The sequence below is a fragment of the Puma concolor genome, chromosome B4 (genome assembly GCF_028749965.1).
Source record: "Puma concolor isolate L17-30 chromosome B4, mPumCon1.1.hap2, whole genome shotgun sequence".
Taxonomy (NCBI): Eukaryota; Metazoa; Chordata; class Mammalia; order Carnivora; family Felidae; genus Puma; species Puma concolor.
The window spans coordinates 108,870,836-108,889,034 of record NC_141673.1 but is presented as its reverse complement, the minus strand read 5'-3'; the positions used below and the strand labels follow the sequence as shown (position 1 = coordinate 108,889,034).

At 41.5% G+C, this 18,199-nt stretch overlaps 1 protein-coding gene across 27 annotated transcripts in view; it reads left to right on the top strand.

Annotated features, from left to right (window-relative positions):
• Nucleotides 1-18,199, top strand: part of MICAL3 (microtubule associated monooxygenase, calponin and LIM domain containing 3) — a 228,696-nt gene that overhangs the window by 84,266 nt on the left and 126,231 nt on the right. Inside the window, exon 2 of one of the 27 annotated variants that reach the window (XM_086714508.1) lies at nt 8,370-8,499. The exons of 25 other annotated variants lie outside the window; for them this stretch is intronic. The gene's annotated coding sequence lies outside the window, so the exon portion shown is untranslated. Of the gene's footprint in view, nt 1-8,366; nt 8,500-18,199 lie in introns of all 27 variants that reach the window. One more of the 27 variants, XM_086714509.1, reaches the window with a different exon arrangement.

The window sequence follows — 18,199 nt, the reverse complement described above, 5'->3', positions numbered from 1 at the left end:
GAAATTATGCCTAAGTCCCCCATACTCTTTTAAGTTAATTCAGAAGGGAACGTATATTCTATAGGGCTTTGATTTAAGATTAGCCCTCTCAGAGAGAGGAACCCTTTTGCACTGCTGGTGGGAATGCAAACTGGTGCAGCTACTCTGGAAAACAACATGGAAGTTCCTCTTTTTGATGAATTTTTAATTTTTATTAAAAATAGAACTACCCTATGACCCAGCAATTACACTACTATGTATTAATCCAAAGGATACAGGTGTGCTGTTTCAAAGGGACACATGCACCCCAGTGTTTATAGCAGCGCTATCGACAATAGCCAAAGTATGGAAAGAACCCAAATGTCCATCGACTGATGAATGGATAAAGAAGATGTGGTGTGTGTACACACACACACACACACACACACACACACACACACACACACACACACACAATGGAGTATTACTCGGCAATCAAAAAGAATGAAATCTTGCCATTTGCAACAACGTGGATAGAACTAGAGTGTATTATGCTAAGCTAGAGTAGTCAGTCGGAGAAAGATAAATATCATATGACTTCACTTGTGCAATTTAAGGTACAAAACATGAACATAAGGGAAGGGAAGCAAAAATAATATAAAAACAGGGAGGGGGACACACAATAAGAAACTCTTTATATAAAGAACAAAGTAAGGATTGCTGGAGGGGTTGTGGGTGGGGACATGGGCTAAATGGGCAAGGGGCATTAAGGAGGACACTTGTTGGGATGAGCACTGGGTGTCATATGTAGGGTTCTACTGAATTCTACTCCTGAAATCATAATGACACTATATATGCTAACTAACTTGAATGTAAAAAAAAAAAAAAAAAAAAAAATAGCCCTCTCAGTTTATTTCTGCTTTGGAGAGAACAAACTGAAGTTTCTTCCATGAAAATAGTTGGAAAAAACCATAGCCTTGGAGCCTGGTAGCCCCACTCCTTTCTGTGGCCTGGAGCCAAGGCAGGCCTAGTTGGTTCACTTTGGAGTTGAGATGGAGGGGGCACATCTACCTTGCTGGAGAATTAAGACCTTTTTCCTTTGTTAGCTGTCAACCTCCTGAAACAGCTTCATCTTACCACTCCTGTGTCATAGCCAGTCTTCTCAGAAGAGTGGATACTTTACTTGCTTTGTTTCATCCTTCTTTCCCCTTTCCTGTCTCCAAGAACCCTATGGGGCATCTGGTGACTGCTTTTTCTTTAGACTCTAACTTTGGGAGCTTTAAAAAATGGACATTTTCTGTGACTTAGGGATCATTTAGTATCTGAAAAAGGTAAATATCATTCTGGGATGTGAATTGAAAGTAGTTGTCCTTTTTATAATCAGGAACTGTGCAGAGATGCCTTAGGGAACTCAGCTTTGACCACTTTTAGGGTATCCTTCTCTTACACCCTAAATCAATAACAAGTTAATAACAAACTGTCATACAAATACCTTTTCTTCTTTTGAATGCTTCTGTGATATTAAACATTGTGTCCCAAGTAAGCCTCTCATTTGTCTTTTTCCTTCTTTCCTAGCACTTGCTTTTCCACTAGCACGTGTAATAAGTGCAAGTGTAAAGATGAATTATTCTTCCTACTAGCTTAGCATTACAAGAGTAATGGGTAGGCAGACATGGACATAATTCCAGAACTGTTGGTAACTGTTGAAAGGGAAGTATGTACCAAAGTGAGAAGGAACACAGAAGAGGAAGTGATTAACTTTGGCAGGGGGTTTGGGTAGGTAGGGTCATTTCAGTGTAGTCTGGAATGATGAACAGGAATTTCAAATGGACAGGGGGTGGGGAGGAAGGACATATTAGGTGAAGGAGAATGACATGAACAAAGTTGATGAGGCTCGTAAGAATGTGGTATATCCCAGTAACTGCAGGTGTGACTAAAGAAAATGTTTTGTGTTTGGAAGGGTAGGAAATAAGGCTGGTGCTAGATCTTGATGGACCTTTTGAACCTTGTTGATGGTTTGGATTATTTCCTAAAGAAAGTGAGAGCTGCAACAGGATCACATTAGAGGCAAAGAATCATATTTGCTCTTAAACAAGAACACTTTGGCACTCATGGAAGATGGATTGGAGGGGATTTAAGATTAAAAGGCTATTGTAAATAGTCCAAGGTAGATATCATGGGTGCTTTCACCAAGATAATGGTAGGGAAATGAACTCTATAGAGGACCTAGAGAGTTAGAATCCATGGGACTTTGCTTTTGGTGAGCAGATTGAGAGGTGAAGACAGAGAAGGGTCTGAGATGGCCCCAGATTTCCATTTGGTCAGTGGATGGTTGTGGCATTTGACTGTATAAGAAGGTGTGAATTGGGGGAAAGAGAACAGCAGTTTTGGACTCTTCACTCTGAGGTAATATGGGATGTCAAAGTGAAGATGTCTAATAGCATTTGGACCTCAGGAGCAAGGTCACAAAAGATAAAAGCTTAAGGGCCATCCAATTTTATGAAAGAGAGGGGCCGATAGTCACTGGAGCCACTTGAGAGAGCTGAGCAACAATGAGAATAGTAGTAGGAGAAGCAGGAGACAGAACCAAGGAAGGGGCAGAATCTAGGAAGAGCTACTGAGAGAGAACAAGTAAGATAAGGGTTGTAGTGTCTGAGCCTTTCACAATTAGGAAGCCATAGTCGACCTCAGTGGAATGATGGAGACAGAAGCCGGATTGGAAAAGGAATGAAAAGATGGACAGAGGAGTCATTAAGGAGTCATGAAGTAGTGACAAAAAAGTAGACTGCTCTTTCAGGAGGCTCAATTACGAAAGCAAGAGGGAGAGGTTGGTAGATTAAAGGGCATACAGGTTAAGTGGGGTGTGTGTGTGTGTGTGTGTGTGTGTGTGTGTGAGAGAGAGAGAGAGAGAGAGAGAGAGAGAGAGAGAGAGAGAGAGACATGTTTAAGATGAGAGAGACTCCAGCATATTGGCAGGTTAAAGGAGAAGAAATAAGCTGGTAGTATGGTGATGATGCTTTATAACACATGAATATACTTAATGCCACCAACTGTACACTTAAAAATGGTTGAAATGGAAAAAAAAATGTATGCTAGTAGACGGAGCCAGATTCAGAGGAGAACCCAGGGGATGGCATGGACAGCCTCTGGCTGGTGGAAACTTTCTCTGAGACGGGGGAGCAGGATGGTGAGGGCATCTTTTGCTCTTTTCTTGACAATGTGAAAGGTGAGGGCATTGGGAATGGAAGGGGGGATGGAATGGGGGACCTGAGAACACAGAGCCAGGTGTACAGGAACCAGTGTGGGTTCCGTGAAAGAATTGCTGGGCAGGATCGAGACCCCACCTATGGTTGGACATGATGGTGTAACGTAGCCACATCAGTCTGCATGGCTGACTTTTTTCTCTCCAGCAATTCAGAAGAGTTGTTTTTGTCCCATCTTCATTCCACTTCTAAAGCTGGTATTTCAAGTATCTAGCTATCTGTCTTTATTTGCCTCCCTACCTCTCCACCTAATCTCTAGGCAACCTTATCAGAAGCTGGTGAATAGTGAAATGCACAATAACCCTTCGGCTCTCCTTTGTTATCCTGTCTTGAGTGAAGAAGTGCTGGCTTTTCAGACACCCTGGGCTTAAGACAGGTTTATGGTTTTCTGATACAGATTTTAAAAAACACACATAACTTGGATTTAAAAATATTACGGGTCCTTTACTTACCCCTCTAGGGAAGTGAGCTGGGGGCTGTTGTATATAGCATTTCATGACACTGATACCACTCTTTTTTTCTAGAAACTAGTTTCTTTTCATAGGGGGCAGTTACTTTGAACCTATTTGGCTGTTGAAAACAAAGCTGTCTCCAGGTCTTGGCTCCTGTCCTCCTCTCCTCTAGTGCTGGCAAGAACAGGTCCTCAGCTGGGTGCAGTGGCCTGCTGGGCAGAGCATGTGTAAGGCAGGCCCGGAGCAAGTAGTGGTCATGAAGAAGGAGCAGATAATCCAGAGGACCAGAGGGTAGAAGCCACCTGGATTTGCCTTGTGGGATTCCCTCATCTCTGTGTGTGTATTCCTAAGAACTCCCAACCTGATGGCGCTTGCATAAAGACACTCAATCCATTTTCATTTGATATGATTTATGTCTCAAATCCTAACAGAATTCTGCCTCAATCCTCAGACGTCTGGGCAAGCTGGAGAAATTTATTTACCTATCCACTTATTCATTCAAGAGATAATTATTGTATACATGCTATGAACTGGGCACTTCCCTAGGCACAGTAATATGCCAGTGAATAAATTGGCAAAAATCCTTACCCTGATAGAGCTTACATTCTAGAGAGGATGATAGACAATGAATAAATAACATTTATGGTATGTCAGGTTGTGCTTCGGGGAAAACCAAGAAGAGAAGGTAAGCAGGGCGGGGAGTCAGTTTTAAAGAACGTGGTCAGGGAAGGCCACATGAAAAAGATGATATTTGGATAAATCCCTAAGACTAGTAAGAGAGTAAACTGTGTTCATGTCAGCTCCCATTAGAAGACTTCTGCCCTTGGAGGCAGAGTTGTTTTTTTTTTTCCCTTTGTTCACTGTATTGTTTCTAGAGCCTAGAAAAGTACTCAGCATGTAATAGATGCTCAGTATTTTTGAATGCATGAATGATCTGAGGGAAGAGTATTTTAGGCAAAGGGAGCAGCTAATACAAAGGCTGAGGTGTGTGTCTGGTGTGTCTGAGGAACAGCAAGAGGCTAGTCTGGCCGAGGGGAAGTGCAAGATGGGTTAGCAGTAGAGGATGTGAGAAGGTGACGTAATATCTTGTCAGGGCCCCCTGAGACCATTTTAGGGGTCCATTAGGTCAAAACTACTTTCACAATAATACAAAGATGACCTTCTTTGCCTTTTCCACTTTTGTATATTCATGAATGTACAATGGAGTTTTCTACAGGCTACATGATATGTGTGTGTTGCAACAGATGGAATGCGAAAGCAGATCTGAGAATCTGTCTTCATAAACCAGATATTAAGGAGATTTGCAAAAATGTAAAACATTACTCTTCTCACTAAATTTTTGTTTTGGAAAATATTTGGGTTTTTTTTTTAAATATGTTAATTATGTTGCAGTGTAATGGAATGTTATTTTGAAATGAGTTCATAAGTATTGAGATTTTTTTCTGTTTTAATCTCAAATACATTAAATATGGATAGATCTTTGGGCGTTCAGTATTTTTAAGAGTATAAAGGAATCCTGAGACAAAAAATTTGTGAAACACTGTTATAAGGCCTTGTAGAAATGTTTGCATTTTCACTAAGATGGGAGCCAAAGCCATGGCTCTGGCTGAGTCAAACAAGATGAAATTCAGTGAAAGTAGTTAAAAGGTCCTGATGGGTCTTGAAAACAAAGCACATTAATATAGGGTGAGGGATACATATTTTAGAAACAGTATATCAGTAATAAAAAGACTTTGGAGTTGTACTGTACAGTATGTGTCAACAGTTTAGGGTACATTTCAGTCAAGCTCTTTACTTTTCTAGTTAGGCCTACATGCTGGAGGAGATAGACAATAAGCAAATAAGTCATATACCTTATCAAGTGATAACAAATGCAAAGAGGCAAATTAAAGCAAGGTGAGGGGGATAAAGGGTGATAGGAGACTGGTATTCTTTCATGTAAATGGTCAGGAAGGGCTTATCTAATAAGGTGGTACTTGAGCAAAGATCTCAAGAAAGTGAGGAAGAAGCCATGTAGCCTTCTGGGTATAGATCATCAGGCAAAGAGACAGGAAGGGCAGAGACTCTGGATGGCAGCCTGCTGGAGGTGTTTGATGAACAGGAAGAGGCCAGTCTGGCTAGAGCCTAAGGAGCATAGGGGAGAGTGATAGGACGTAAACAAGGAGTTGGGAGTGGGAGCAGGTCACTCAAGGCCTTATCATAGGCCTTTGTAAGGACTTTGGATTTAACAATGAGGTGGGAAGCCATTGGAGCAGAGGTATGTCACCAGATTTGACTAACATTTAAGTGAATACTAGCGCTGCCATATGGAAAATATTCAGTGATGGGGGAATGGGATTTGGACAGTGGAGGCTGAGAGAAGCTATCGTAGTAATCCAAGTAAGATATGATGGTGACTTTGATGAAGGTGGTAGAGGAGGAGATGATGAAAAATGGTTGGATTGGGGCTGTATTTTGAAGATAGACTGAAGTTGCTGAGGAATTGACTCTGAGATGTGACAGAAGAAATTAGGATAATTCCAAGGTTTTTGGATTGAGTGACTAGGTGGATGGTGGTGTCGTTTGCTGAGATGCAGAATACTAAAGAAGAAGCAGCAGACTGATGGTAGGAATGGGAACCATAAGCTTGGTTTTGTGTATGTTAAGTTTGAGATGCCTGTCAAATATCCAGGTAGAAATGTCAAATAAGCAATTGGGTATACAAGTTCAGAAGGGAGAAAATAAATATTTGAGTGTCATCAACTATCTCTACTATAAAATGGCACTTAAAGCCACGGGTCTGGAGAATTTTCAAAGTGGATTGTATCTCATTAATGGGTCATGAAATCAGTTCAGTGGGGATCAGCAATTTTTTTTTTTTAAATAAATGGAATAGAAAATATCAGAATATCTCAGTAGTAAGGGTAGATTGTATCTTGTGAAAGTTTTTAAAAATTATATATTTACAGAGGTAACTGTGTATACAATTAAAAAAATTTTAAAGCCACTGGTGTTTAGGGAGTAGATGTAGGTTGAGAAGAGTACCCAAAGACTAAGTGATCCCGTGGCCTTTCAACATGCAGCGGATGGTGATATGTGAGGGACCAGCAGAGGATATGGGGAGTGGCTAGTGAGGCAAGAGGAGAACCAAGAGAGTGATGTTCTAAAGGTGAAAAAGAGGGGGTGATCAGCTATGACTCATCTGTAGATCGGTTGAGGAAACTAGGATTGAGAGTTGACTGTTGGATTTGACAGTATGAAAATCATGTATGTTTTTGATGAGACATTTCCTTGGAGTGGTGGAGATGAAGCTAATTGCTGTAGGTTCAAAAGAGAGTGGGAGAGGGACACCCGGTTGGCTCAGTCGGTTGAACATCTGACTCCGGCTCAAGTCATGATCTCGTGGTTTGTGAATTCGAGCCCCACTTTGGGCTTGCTGCTGTCAGCCTGTCAGCACAGAGCCTGCTTCAGGTCTTCTATCCCAGTCTCTCTGTCCCTTCCCTGCTTGTGCTTTCCCAATAAATTAATTAATTAATTAATTTTTAAAAAGTAGGAGAAGAGAAAGTTGTAACCTCAAACAGACAGTTCTTTCTGGGAGTGGAGTAAGCTAGTCAGAGGAGATGGGACGGAGCAGGTTTTTTAAAGATGAGAGGTTTTATGTTGATGGAAATAGTTCAGTTTGGAGGAGGACGGGGCTGATGTAGGAGAGAGGAGACCAATAAAAGGGAGGCAGTGTTGTTGAGTAAGAGGGGGTGGGATTGGGTGCACAGATGAAGGGTTGCTTCAGATAGGCAGGTGGATAGTTGTCTGTTCACTGTCACAGGAGGAAAAGCAGATGAGATGGGTGTAGACTTAATATAGGAGCTTGTGAAAGAATGCTAAAAAAGGTGAAGAAATTGAAAACTCCGTCAAAATAGAAACAGTTAAAGGAACTAAGGAGAATGTGTAGGGATGTGTAGAATGTGTAGATAGATATTTGGAAGGTTCTGTAAAAGAGAGGAGCTAATTTGGTTCTGGATAACTCTAAGAGGTAAATTTTGGACCACTGGGTACAAAACTATGGGCAGAATGATTTTGGTTTTCTACATAGAAACTCAGTCCTTGGGAAATTAACAAGGTGATTAGCAAGCTGATCGAGGATTATGAAGACTACTTCTTAAGGTAGAAATTTGCCTGTCATTGGAGCTGTTTGTGTGTTATGTATGGTATATAGAAGATACAAGTGTGGGATGACTGGCTAGATTCAATGATCTTACAGGTCCTACCCAGCCTTGACCATTGTGTATTTTGTGATTCATGGCAACTGGTAGTAGGCAGACTAGACAACTGAGAAACCCCAGATTCTTTTCCAGGTTAATCTCTTGCCAGTTGTTTGTACGTTCTGGCCATGCTTTTGTTTGTTTGTTTGTTTTGTTTACAAAAAGTTTTTTTAATGTTTACTTATTCTTGAGCAGGCGGGAGGGACAGAGAGAGAGGGAGACACAGAATCTGAAGTAGGCTCCAGGCTCTGAGCTGTCAGCACAGACCCTGATGCGGGACTTGAACTCATGAACCGTAAGATCATGACCTGAGCCGAAGTTGGATGCTCAACCGACTGAGCCAACCAGACGCCCCTGTTCTGGCCACATTTTAGCTGCGGGTCTGCTCCTGGGAGAGGGAGATAATTAAGATGTGACAGAGCAAGTGTCTTTATGAGACCTCAAATTTTCCCCAGCAGGTCTAAAGTCATCTTTATGGGGGTATTTATGTCCCTTGGACTGCCACAGCTTTGGTGTTCTCAGAGCCCCTGTGCTGCAGTGGCCCTCCACCTCACCCTGCACGTCTACCAGATGGATCATTTCCTGAGGGTAGGTAGCTTGGTGCCTCTTTAGTCAACAAAACCTCATTGAACATCTCTTGTATGCCTAGAACTGGGACATAGTACTGAGCAAAGTAGATTGGAGCCCACCCTTGTGGAGACGAACAGCTTTTGGTTGTGCTTTCCCACAAACTCAGTGAGCCTTTCACCCTGTCCGAGGCCCTTCATCACCCTGTCTGAGGCCCTTCATCACCCTGAGAGCCTGAGTCATAGCAGTGCTCTCAGATTATAGGGCAGGGAGCTGTTGATATTTTGGTCTCTTTGTAGCTCAGCTTTGTACTCTTGGTAGTAGGTAGGTTGAGGTTCATCCCCTGTCCTGCCCTGAGTTCTTACAATGCATGGAATGGCATTAGATGATTTGAAAATTGTTTGTAATCGACTCCTCAAAGGTGTTGCTGTTGGTTAGAGTGCTAGAGCCTACCGAAGAATGCAGACTGATAAGAACTCTGTTAGTACTATTTTAGTCACCCAGCCTTTCAGCAGCCAATGGGAAGAATTACTATGAAACCAGACTGCCCTTGCTTCCACTTATGAAACGGCTCCATTTCAAAGGAGCAGATGGCAGCGATAAATTGTGAGAAAAAGAATCCTGTATTGTTTGTCCTTACTAAATTTACTTGAAGCTGCATGTCTTTTGGGAGCTGGACAGCTATCTTCCTAGCAGACAGGGTCTGCCTGTGGTCTGTGTGTATATCTGCAGGTTCTGGCTCTCAGACAGCCAGGGGCCGGAAGCATTCATTCTGTTGAGCTTTTATTTCTCAAGCTATATTCTCAGGTGGTTTTTCGCAGTGGATGAGGTCTTGGGCTCTGAAGGAGATGCAAATCATGGCTGCACTCCTTTCTTGCTGTGTGACCTTTAAACCTCTTTAACCCACAGTTTCCCCATCTGCACATGGAGATAATAGATTCTACTTCAGGATTGTGGCGAAGATGAAATGAGGTGAGCTATGGATCTGACAGTATGTCAGCTATTTGTACCCTTAGTGATGGAAATCCTTATTTTGTAAATAAGATGGAACTCCATCTTTCTTGTATAATAGATCTAAGTTTGTCAAGAACTTCCTGACACAACTCTTATTCCTCTAGCCCCTCCATCAGTGCCATCATCACACCTTCCAGAACAGATAGAGAGGGTACAAAGTGGTGATGGAACAAAGTCAGTTCTGAAGCATTTTTCTTTCAAAAATCAAAACTCTCTGAGCACTCTAGTTCTCTTGTATAATAGCCATTTATTCAGCCTGAGTATAACCTCTTGTTGCTGCGTTTATAAACGACTGGGTGGTAATAACAGTACTACCATTTACAGGGTCCTGCCCTGTTCCTGGAATTGCTATACATTTTACAGTCATTAACTTCAGTTTTTGCAAAGCTCTGTGATTCTGTGGGTATTATTTCATTTTACAGATGAGGAAACTATGAGACTGGGCCTAGGGCATTAGCCTTTTTTGGTTGGCAGGGGAGGGGGCGTATCCTTCTTTTGACTCCTTGTTTTTCTGGTTTATTTGAGGCAAGCATCAGCATTGGCATCAGCCATTGTGTTTATTGGGTGTTTGGACTTGCTTCTCTTGAAGAAATAGTTTGTTAGCAAAGAGTAAAATTAAAAAGTTAGATATAACATAGGGGTTAGGGCCATACCAGTTCTTTCAGAATTGGAAACTTAGAGAAGAACCCAGAGATCATCTTGTCCAGTCTCTTTCTCATCTCCCTCTAGAGAGGGCCATTCCATAACCAAGGAAAGGGTTCTGTGAGAATTCATAACAAAAGTGCTACATTTTTTTAATTAAAAAAATTTTTTTATTCATTTTTTCCCATTTTTAATTTTATTTTTTTTCATTATGATAAATTTGCTCTTTAATCCCCATCCCCTATTTCACCATCCCCCTGCCCACCTACCTTCCCTCTGGGAAAAAAGAAAATTAATAAACACATTTTCAATAGAAAAAATAAATGACACATTTAATTTGTAAAAATTACCAAAAAATTACCGAAAAAGTCCCCCAGGAATTGTAATAACTAGATACTTAGTATAATATGTTTTTTAAAAGTAAAAAACTGAGTAAGTATTGATTTTTTTAGAGCAAGTGACTATCAAAAATGGGCAGGAAAATATGAGAAAGAACCTTAAGAAAGGAGATATAAAAATGTTGAAGTTAAAAACTGGATGGTTTGAACAGCTGATTAGAGAAAATCTAAAGATATACATTAAGGGATTATCTAGAATGCAGTATATTGAACAAGGGAAAAACATTTTTTAATTTAAGTATAATTAGCATACAGTGTTATATTAGTTTCAAGTGCACAATATAATGATTCAGCAATTCTATATATTTCTCAGTGCTAATCAAGATAAGTATACTCTTAATCCCCTTTACCTATTTCACCCATCTCCCACGCACCTCCCCTCTGGTAATCACTAGTTTGTTCTCTGTATTTGTCTGGTTTTTTGTTTGTCTTCCTGTTTATTTGTTTTTTTTTTCTTAAATTCCACATTTGAGTGAAATCATATGGTATTTGTGTTTCTCCGACTGGTTTCACTCAGCACTATACTCTAGATCCATCTGTGTTGTTGCAAATGGCAAGATTCCATCCTTTTTTATGGTTGAGTAGTACTCCATTGTATATATACACCTATCTCTATCCATTCATCTGTGGATGGACACTTAGGTTGCTTCCATGTTTTGAAAAGTGCTAAATTCTTGCTATAGCTCTTCTTAGATCATCACTCCCTATCCAGGCTTACTATTGCATTTTTAGATACAAGTTTTTGGTAGCACAGTAGAAATCTCCTCTATAGCATCTATCCATTTCTCTTCCATGGTCCTTCAGCCATGCAGGCCAAGGCTTTTCCCCAGGATCCACCCTTCCAATGTGGAGCTTCTGGGCTCTCATACAGAATCTCCTCAAGGGGTTCTGTTCCCCTCATCAGCTCTATAGAAACAGTGTTTTCACTACAGGTCAGGCTATAGCTACAAAGACCTGGTCTTTGTACTAAGGAGGCTTTTATTGGAGGAGAGAGCCATTTAACTAATGTCTGCTCAATGACAGTTGCAGATGAGTAATACCATGTGACTAAAGAGCAGATCCACGGAATGAGGAGGGACATGGAGGTAGGGGTGGGGGCAGGGGTGGGGGCTGGTTTCCTGTTTCCTTAGCATGTTGCTGAATGTCATTTTGAGGCTAAATAGGATGGGAAGTCAGAAAAGAGCAGAGAATGGAATAGTGCAGAAACAAGAATAACAGGGGAAAGACTGCTTCCTTACTATATTTTGGCTTGCTTCCTAGGTACCCAGAGAACCTTAGATAAGGTTATGAGAGATAAGCCATTGGTGCCTGAGCAGTAAGAGGCAACAAGGAGTCTTGTGCCCAGACTGCTTGATTCAGTCAGCTCAGTGCCTCCTGAGGTGAGGGCCTCAGTGTCCCCATCCACAGATGATAATGGCCCTAGTGGCTTTGGTTGCAGAAAAACTGATGCACAACTCAAGACATTTGGCGACTTTGGTCTTTGTTTCTCAGGCAAAACACAAAGGAATCTCTGTAATCTGAAGTGCATTTTTCATCTGAGTTTCCTCCTAATCACATTCCAAAATATGCCTTCCTATGTATAGATTTACTCCTAAGATCTATTTAGACAAGTTACACCTCTGAATGGGCTAGGGAAAGGAGCATTTCGTTGAGTCCTTAATAAGATTCAGAGATTTGCACATCTGCTGGTATATTGATGGTGCAGTGGCTAAGCAGACTCTGGTTTCATACTCTTGAAGTGTAATTCTTTATTTTCTTTTTTATTATTTTTTAAGTAGTCTGTATGCCCAGCGTGGGACTTGAATTCACAACCCTGGAATCAAGCGTTGCATGCTCTACTGACTGAGCCAACCAGGTGCCCCTTGCAGTATAGTTCTTATTTTTTTGTTTTGTTTCTCTTTCCTTTTTCTATTTGTATTTTTTAATGTTTATTTATTTTTGAGACAGAGAGAGTGAGCGAGTGGGGTAGGAGCAGAGGGAGCAGGGCAGAGGATCTGAAGTGGGCTCCACGCTGTCAGCACAGAGCCCGATGTGGAGCTCAAACTCACAAACTGTGAGATGATGACCTGAGTCAAAGTCAGACACTTAACCAACTGAGCCACCCAGGTGCCCCTCCTTTTTCTATTTTTAAAGATAGTTCTCCCCTCTTACAAATAACCATCCACCAATTCTAAGAGGTAGAGATTGAGTGTTCTCATAACCAGCTATGAGTCAGTGACAGACCTTTACTCTTGCTGTAAATAGAAACATAAACTCTGTTCCTGAATGTACTTCATAGGCTGTCTCTCCAGCATTTTCCTCCACGGCCAAGGAATGTGCAAGGCTTCTGAGTCAGCAGTCAGCTGCCATGGAACAAAACATGCAGGATATTGTCCACTGGCAGAAATTGCACCAGTGCCCTGGAAACCTGGATCATCTCCTCTTCCTCTTCCCTCCTCGGGCTCCTCACTTCCCGTTTCCCTTCCTTCCACACCTTGGCTTTTCAGTCCCCAGGGTGTCTGGCACCTTCCGGCCAGGTTTCCTGGTCTCTAGGTTCCTGTAATTATGAATATTGATTTTCCCAGGATACTAGGATATATGGCACCCAGGGATGGCCCAGGAGAGGCCCGGAGGAGCAGGATGAGTTAGACCTTCGGGAATGAGGGAAGCGAGGGCAATAACAGGAGTGGCCCCTCTGCTCCTCTCCCCAGCTGCTCTCAGTGAATCAGAATGCCAGATTCCCCTTGCTAAATGACACAGTCACAGTCCAGCAGAGTTACAGAATAATACTGTAGTACTTGAGAGTGTCTTCCTGCTGTGGTCATTTGGCTTGCAAAGTAGGAAAAGTGAGGCAGCCCAGGGGAATTAATCTTGTGTACTCTTACCGTGGGTGCTTGTCACATTGTTCCGGGAACCAACTTACCTCTATTTATCTGTTGTCATTAGTGACCTGCAGGTCGAAATCCCTTAGACTGGGCATTTAATACTTGACTACTGCTTGGAAGCCGACTCTTTGCAGCTGTCTGGGAGCTGTGGTTGAAACCTGTTAACTTGAAAGTCAACAGAAGGATTGGGGGCCAGTTACTAATGAAGGTGTTCATCTGTGGTGGGGTTTGATTTGGAAATTCTCTGTGGTGGTTGGTAGCTCTGTGGACATAAAACAGAGCGGGCTACAGCCAGTCAAGGGGGAGTTAGTGTACAAATCAGAATTTTTCTTTGAAAATAAATGCTCAAGACACGTTTAGGGAAGTGTGAGCACAAGGCAGGCATTATGACAGGGCAAAGGCTTTTAGAAATAATGTTGCAGGATTTTTAATGGGTTGGTTTCAGCAAGAACATCTGGTACTGAGTGCCCCAAATCTTGGCAAGGAGTGGAAGGTGGCTGCTGTTTAGGAACTGAAAGAAATCATTTTCTTCTTTGACAAGAGGCAGAGAGATCAAACTAGGTGTATATTCAAAGCTCCCCAAATATTGTGACTCTGGTGGAGTCAAAGCAGGTCTGGCATCAGGGTCAGGATTGCAAAATGCTGTCTGTTTGCCAAAAAAGCAAATAAAGGCACAGAAATCCACACAAGGAAGCCAAGAGGTAATCACTCTGGGAACTTTGTTTCTAGTCATTGGTTGTTACCTGTCACCCTTTCTTCTGCCTTTGGATAAACGCATCTGGTTTTTTCTGCCCCCACAAGCCATCTTTTGAATATGTCCCATTTCTCTCTCTCTCTCTCTCTCTCTCTCTCTCTCTCTCTCTCTCTCTCTCTCTCTCTCTCTCTTGGAGAAAGAGTGAGCACAAGCAGGGGAGAGGGGCAAAAGGAGAGGGAGAAACGGAGAGAGTACCCTAGGCAGGCTCCACGCCCAGTACTGAGCCCAACACAGGGCTCAATCCCACAACCCTGGGAGATTATGACCTGAGCCAAAATCAAGAGTCAGATGCTCGACCAGCTGAGCCAACCAGATACTGTACCATTTCTAAGATAAGCCTTGGCATATAAGAAAAAGAGTGGGCTCTTTTTAGGAACTTTAAAATATTTCTCTTGCTGCTTACTGTTACCTAGAATAAATTTTTATTTAGAGGGGACTAGAGGTTAGTTCTATTTAATTCCATCTCTTGATGGACTCTTGGCCATGTAGTTATTGAGACAAGTTATGTTTTTTACCAATGTAGTTTTTATATCCAGAACCAGGAGAGGTTGTTGAGTAAGTATATATCTGAGATGAGAAGCCGAGTCAGTGTGTTCCAGGTAAAGAATTACCATCTTCAACTCGGCCTCCATAGTATATGAAGACTGTTGTATCTGTTGATGTAAAGGGAAAATGTCAGTTCTTATGTAGTTATTACTTTCTCCCATGATACTTAAGATACATTTCCAGTCGATTTGGTTTATTGGTTTAGCCTTATAATATCATGGTAGAGAGAAGCAGGATGTTATTTCTACTTCACGAAGGGGTATTCTGTTGCTCAGAGGCTTACCCAGTATAAGAGCTTTAGGACAAAAGATTGGTCTCCTCCATGTCAGTCTGGAACTTGATGCCTTCTGAGAATTGATTTAATCAGCAATACAGTTTGGTGGCTCCTAGTGCTCTTGGGTTGGTTCCCTAAATAATGAGTCACTTCTTGCTTCTGTACCCCTCCTGACCACAATGGATCAACAGCTCCCTTCCTCTGTCTTCCCCCATCTCCAAGAATAAGTCCTCTTTATTTTTTATTATAATTATTTTTAAAATTTTATTTAAATCCAAGTTAGTTAACGTATAGTGTAATAAAGGTTTCAGGAGTAGAATTTAGTGATTCATCACTTACCCAGTGGTCATCCCAACAAGTGCCCTCCTTTATGTCCATCACCCATTTAGCCCATCCTCCCCACCCAACGCCCTGCCAGCAACCCCTCAGTTTGTTTGCTATATTTAAGAGTCTTTTACGGTTTGCCTCCGTTTTTATCTTATTTTTCCTTCCCTTCCCCTATGTTCATCTGTTTTGTTTCTTAAATTCCACATGAGTGAAATCATATGATATTTGTCTTTCTCTGACTTATTTTGCTTAGCGTAATACATTCTAGTTCCATCCACGTTGTTGCAAATGGCAAAATTTAATTCTTTTTGATTGCCAAGTAATATTCCTGTGTGTGTGTGTGTGTGTGTGTGTGTGTGTGTGTGTGTGTGTGTGTACGTACACCACATCTTTATCCATTTGTCAGTCAATGGACACGGGCTCTTTCCATAATTTGCCTATTGTTGATAGTGCTGCTATAAACATTGGGTGCATGTGCCTCTTTGAATCAGCATTTTTGTACCCTGTGGATAAATACCTAATAGTACGACTGCCTAGTCGTAGGGTAACTCTATTTTTAATTTTTTGAGAAACCTCTGTACTGTTTTCCAGAGTGGGCACACTAGTTTTCATTACCACCAGCAGTGCAAAAGTGTTTCTCTTTCTCTGCATCCTTGCCAACATCTGTTGTTTCCTAACTTGTTAATTTTAGCCATTCTGACAGGTGTGAGGTGATATCTCATTGTGGTTTTAATTTGTATTTACCTGATGATGAGTGATACTGAGCATCTTTTCATGTGTCTGTTAGCCATCTGGATATCTTCTTTGGAAAAGTGTCTGTTCATGTCTTTTGCCCATTTTTTCACTGGATTATATGTTTTTTGGGTGTTGAGTTTGCTAAGTTCTTTATAGATTTTGGATATTAACTCTTTATCCAATATGCCATTTGCAAATATCTTCTCCCATTCTTTTGGTTGCCTTTTAGTTTTGTTGATTGTTTCCTTCTCTGTGCAGAAGCTTTCTATCTTGATGAGGTCCCAATAGTTCATTTTTGCTTTTATTTCCCTTGCCTCTGGAGACATGTCTAGTAAGATGTTGCTGCAGCTGAGATCAGAGAGGTTGTTGCTTATTTTCTCCTCTAGATTTTGATGGTTTCCTGTCTTATATTTAGGTCTTTCATCCATTTCAAGTTTATTTTTGTGTATGGTCTAAGAAAATGGTCCAGGTTCATTTTTCTGCATGTTGCTGTCCAGTTTTCCCAGTACCATTTGCTGAAGAGGCTGTCTTTTTTCCATTGGATAGTCTTTCCTGCTTCATCAAAGATGTGTTAGCCACACATGTGTGGGTCCATTTCTGGATTCTGTATTCTGTTCCTTTGGTCTGTGTGTCTGTTTTTGTGCCAGTACCATACTGCCTTGATGATTACAGCTTTGTAATACAGCTTGAAGTCCAGAATCATAATGCCTCCAGCTTTGGTTTTCTTTTTCAAGATTGTTTTGGCTATTTAGAGTCTTTTCTGGTTCCATACAAATTTTAGAACTGTTTGTTCTAGCTCTGTGAAGAATGCTGGTGTTATGATGACAGGGATTGTATTGAATGTGTGGATTGTTTTGGGTAGTATAGACTAAGTCCTCTTTAAAGCAAAGTTTCAGTGCAGTCCTGTTTGTCACACTAATAGCAAATTGGTGGTATGCCTATGATGGAGCATTCTGACTAGAACACCAGAGGTGAGTACTGTGACCATGAGTATTTCCTCACTACTAAACTCAGAAAACTTGAGAATCAGAAGAGGACTTTAGAGAACATCCAGTATAACTTCATCTTACACAAGGGAAAATCAAGGCTTGGTGAGACAAAGTGACTTGTCCAGGGTCATGCAAACAATATCTGTCACAGGGGGGTTCAGCGCTGTGTTAGTGCTTGTCTCCTTGCTCTGGTCTGCTTCTTTGTTCTTTGGTCTTCAGCCCTTTGCCTCCTACCTCCCAATAATAAGTCTAAGTAGTGATGATAAATAAAATGTGCTACAAAAATGATGAAACAGACCCAAGGAAGTGAGTGCATTAAAAGAGCATGTAAAGTGTCTTCTCCCGTCTTAAAGTTCTAGCCAGCAAACATAGGATGGTAGATGTGTAGATGTTTTGGATAAATGGAAGGGGTAGACATTATCATTTTTGTCAAATATGTTTGTGGGCAAAATGGAATGGCTATAAAATCTTCCCACCCTGCCATGTATCATGTGTAGCAGCAGGACTTTTTCAGTCATTTGAATACCTACTTACTTTAACACTTCTGAACTTTGTGCTTCTTAGACTGCTAGGAAACTGCCCTTTGGTTCTCTTCAGACCTCTCTCCACTGTGCCTCATAACCTTTTTAGAGAGCTCTTCTTTCTCTGCCAATTCCTTACAAGTTGATGAGTCCCAGATCTTATCCAGAGCTCTTGGCTCTCTCTTGCCATGGGCTCTCCTTGTGTGATTATACCACTTTTGTAGGTTCAACTACCACCTCTATGCTAATGACTCCCCAGTCTAGGCGTTCATCCCCAGCTACTCCCCTGAGCTACAAATACATACCTGACTGCCTAATGAGAACCTCTGCAAGGCAGCTCACATGTAACAGGCCAAAAGGGATCTCACCACTCTACCCTCACAGATGAGTTCTATTTTTAATCCATTGGCCTGGCGCACCATTTACTCAGTTGCCTTAGCTGGAAACCTGGAAATCATTCTGGAGTCTTTCATCTGTAAGAGTCACTCACTCATAAGCCTTCCTATTTTATTTCCTTTTCCACATTCTACACTTCTTCCCCACCTGGCTACACTGATTTATCCTGAAAGACTCAGCTGTCACCTTTCAGAAGTTCATCTTCAAAAAGGACCCACTGCAATTAGGTTCTTATCTTCTATATTACCAAATCCCTCATGC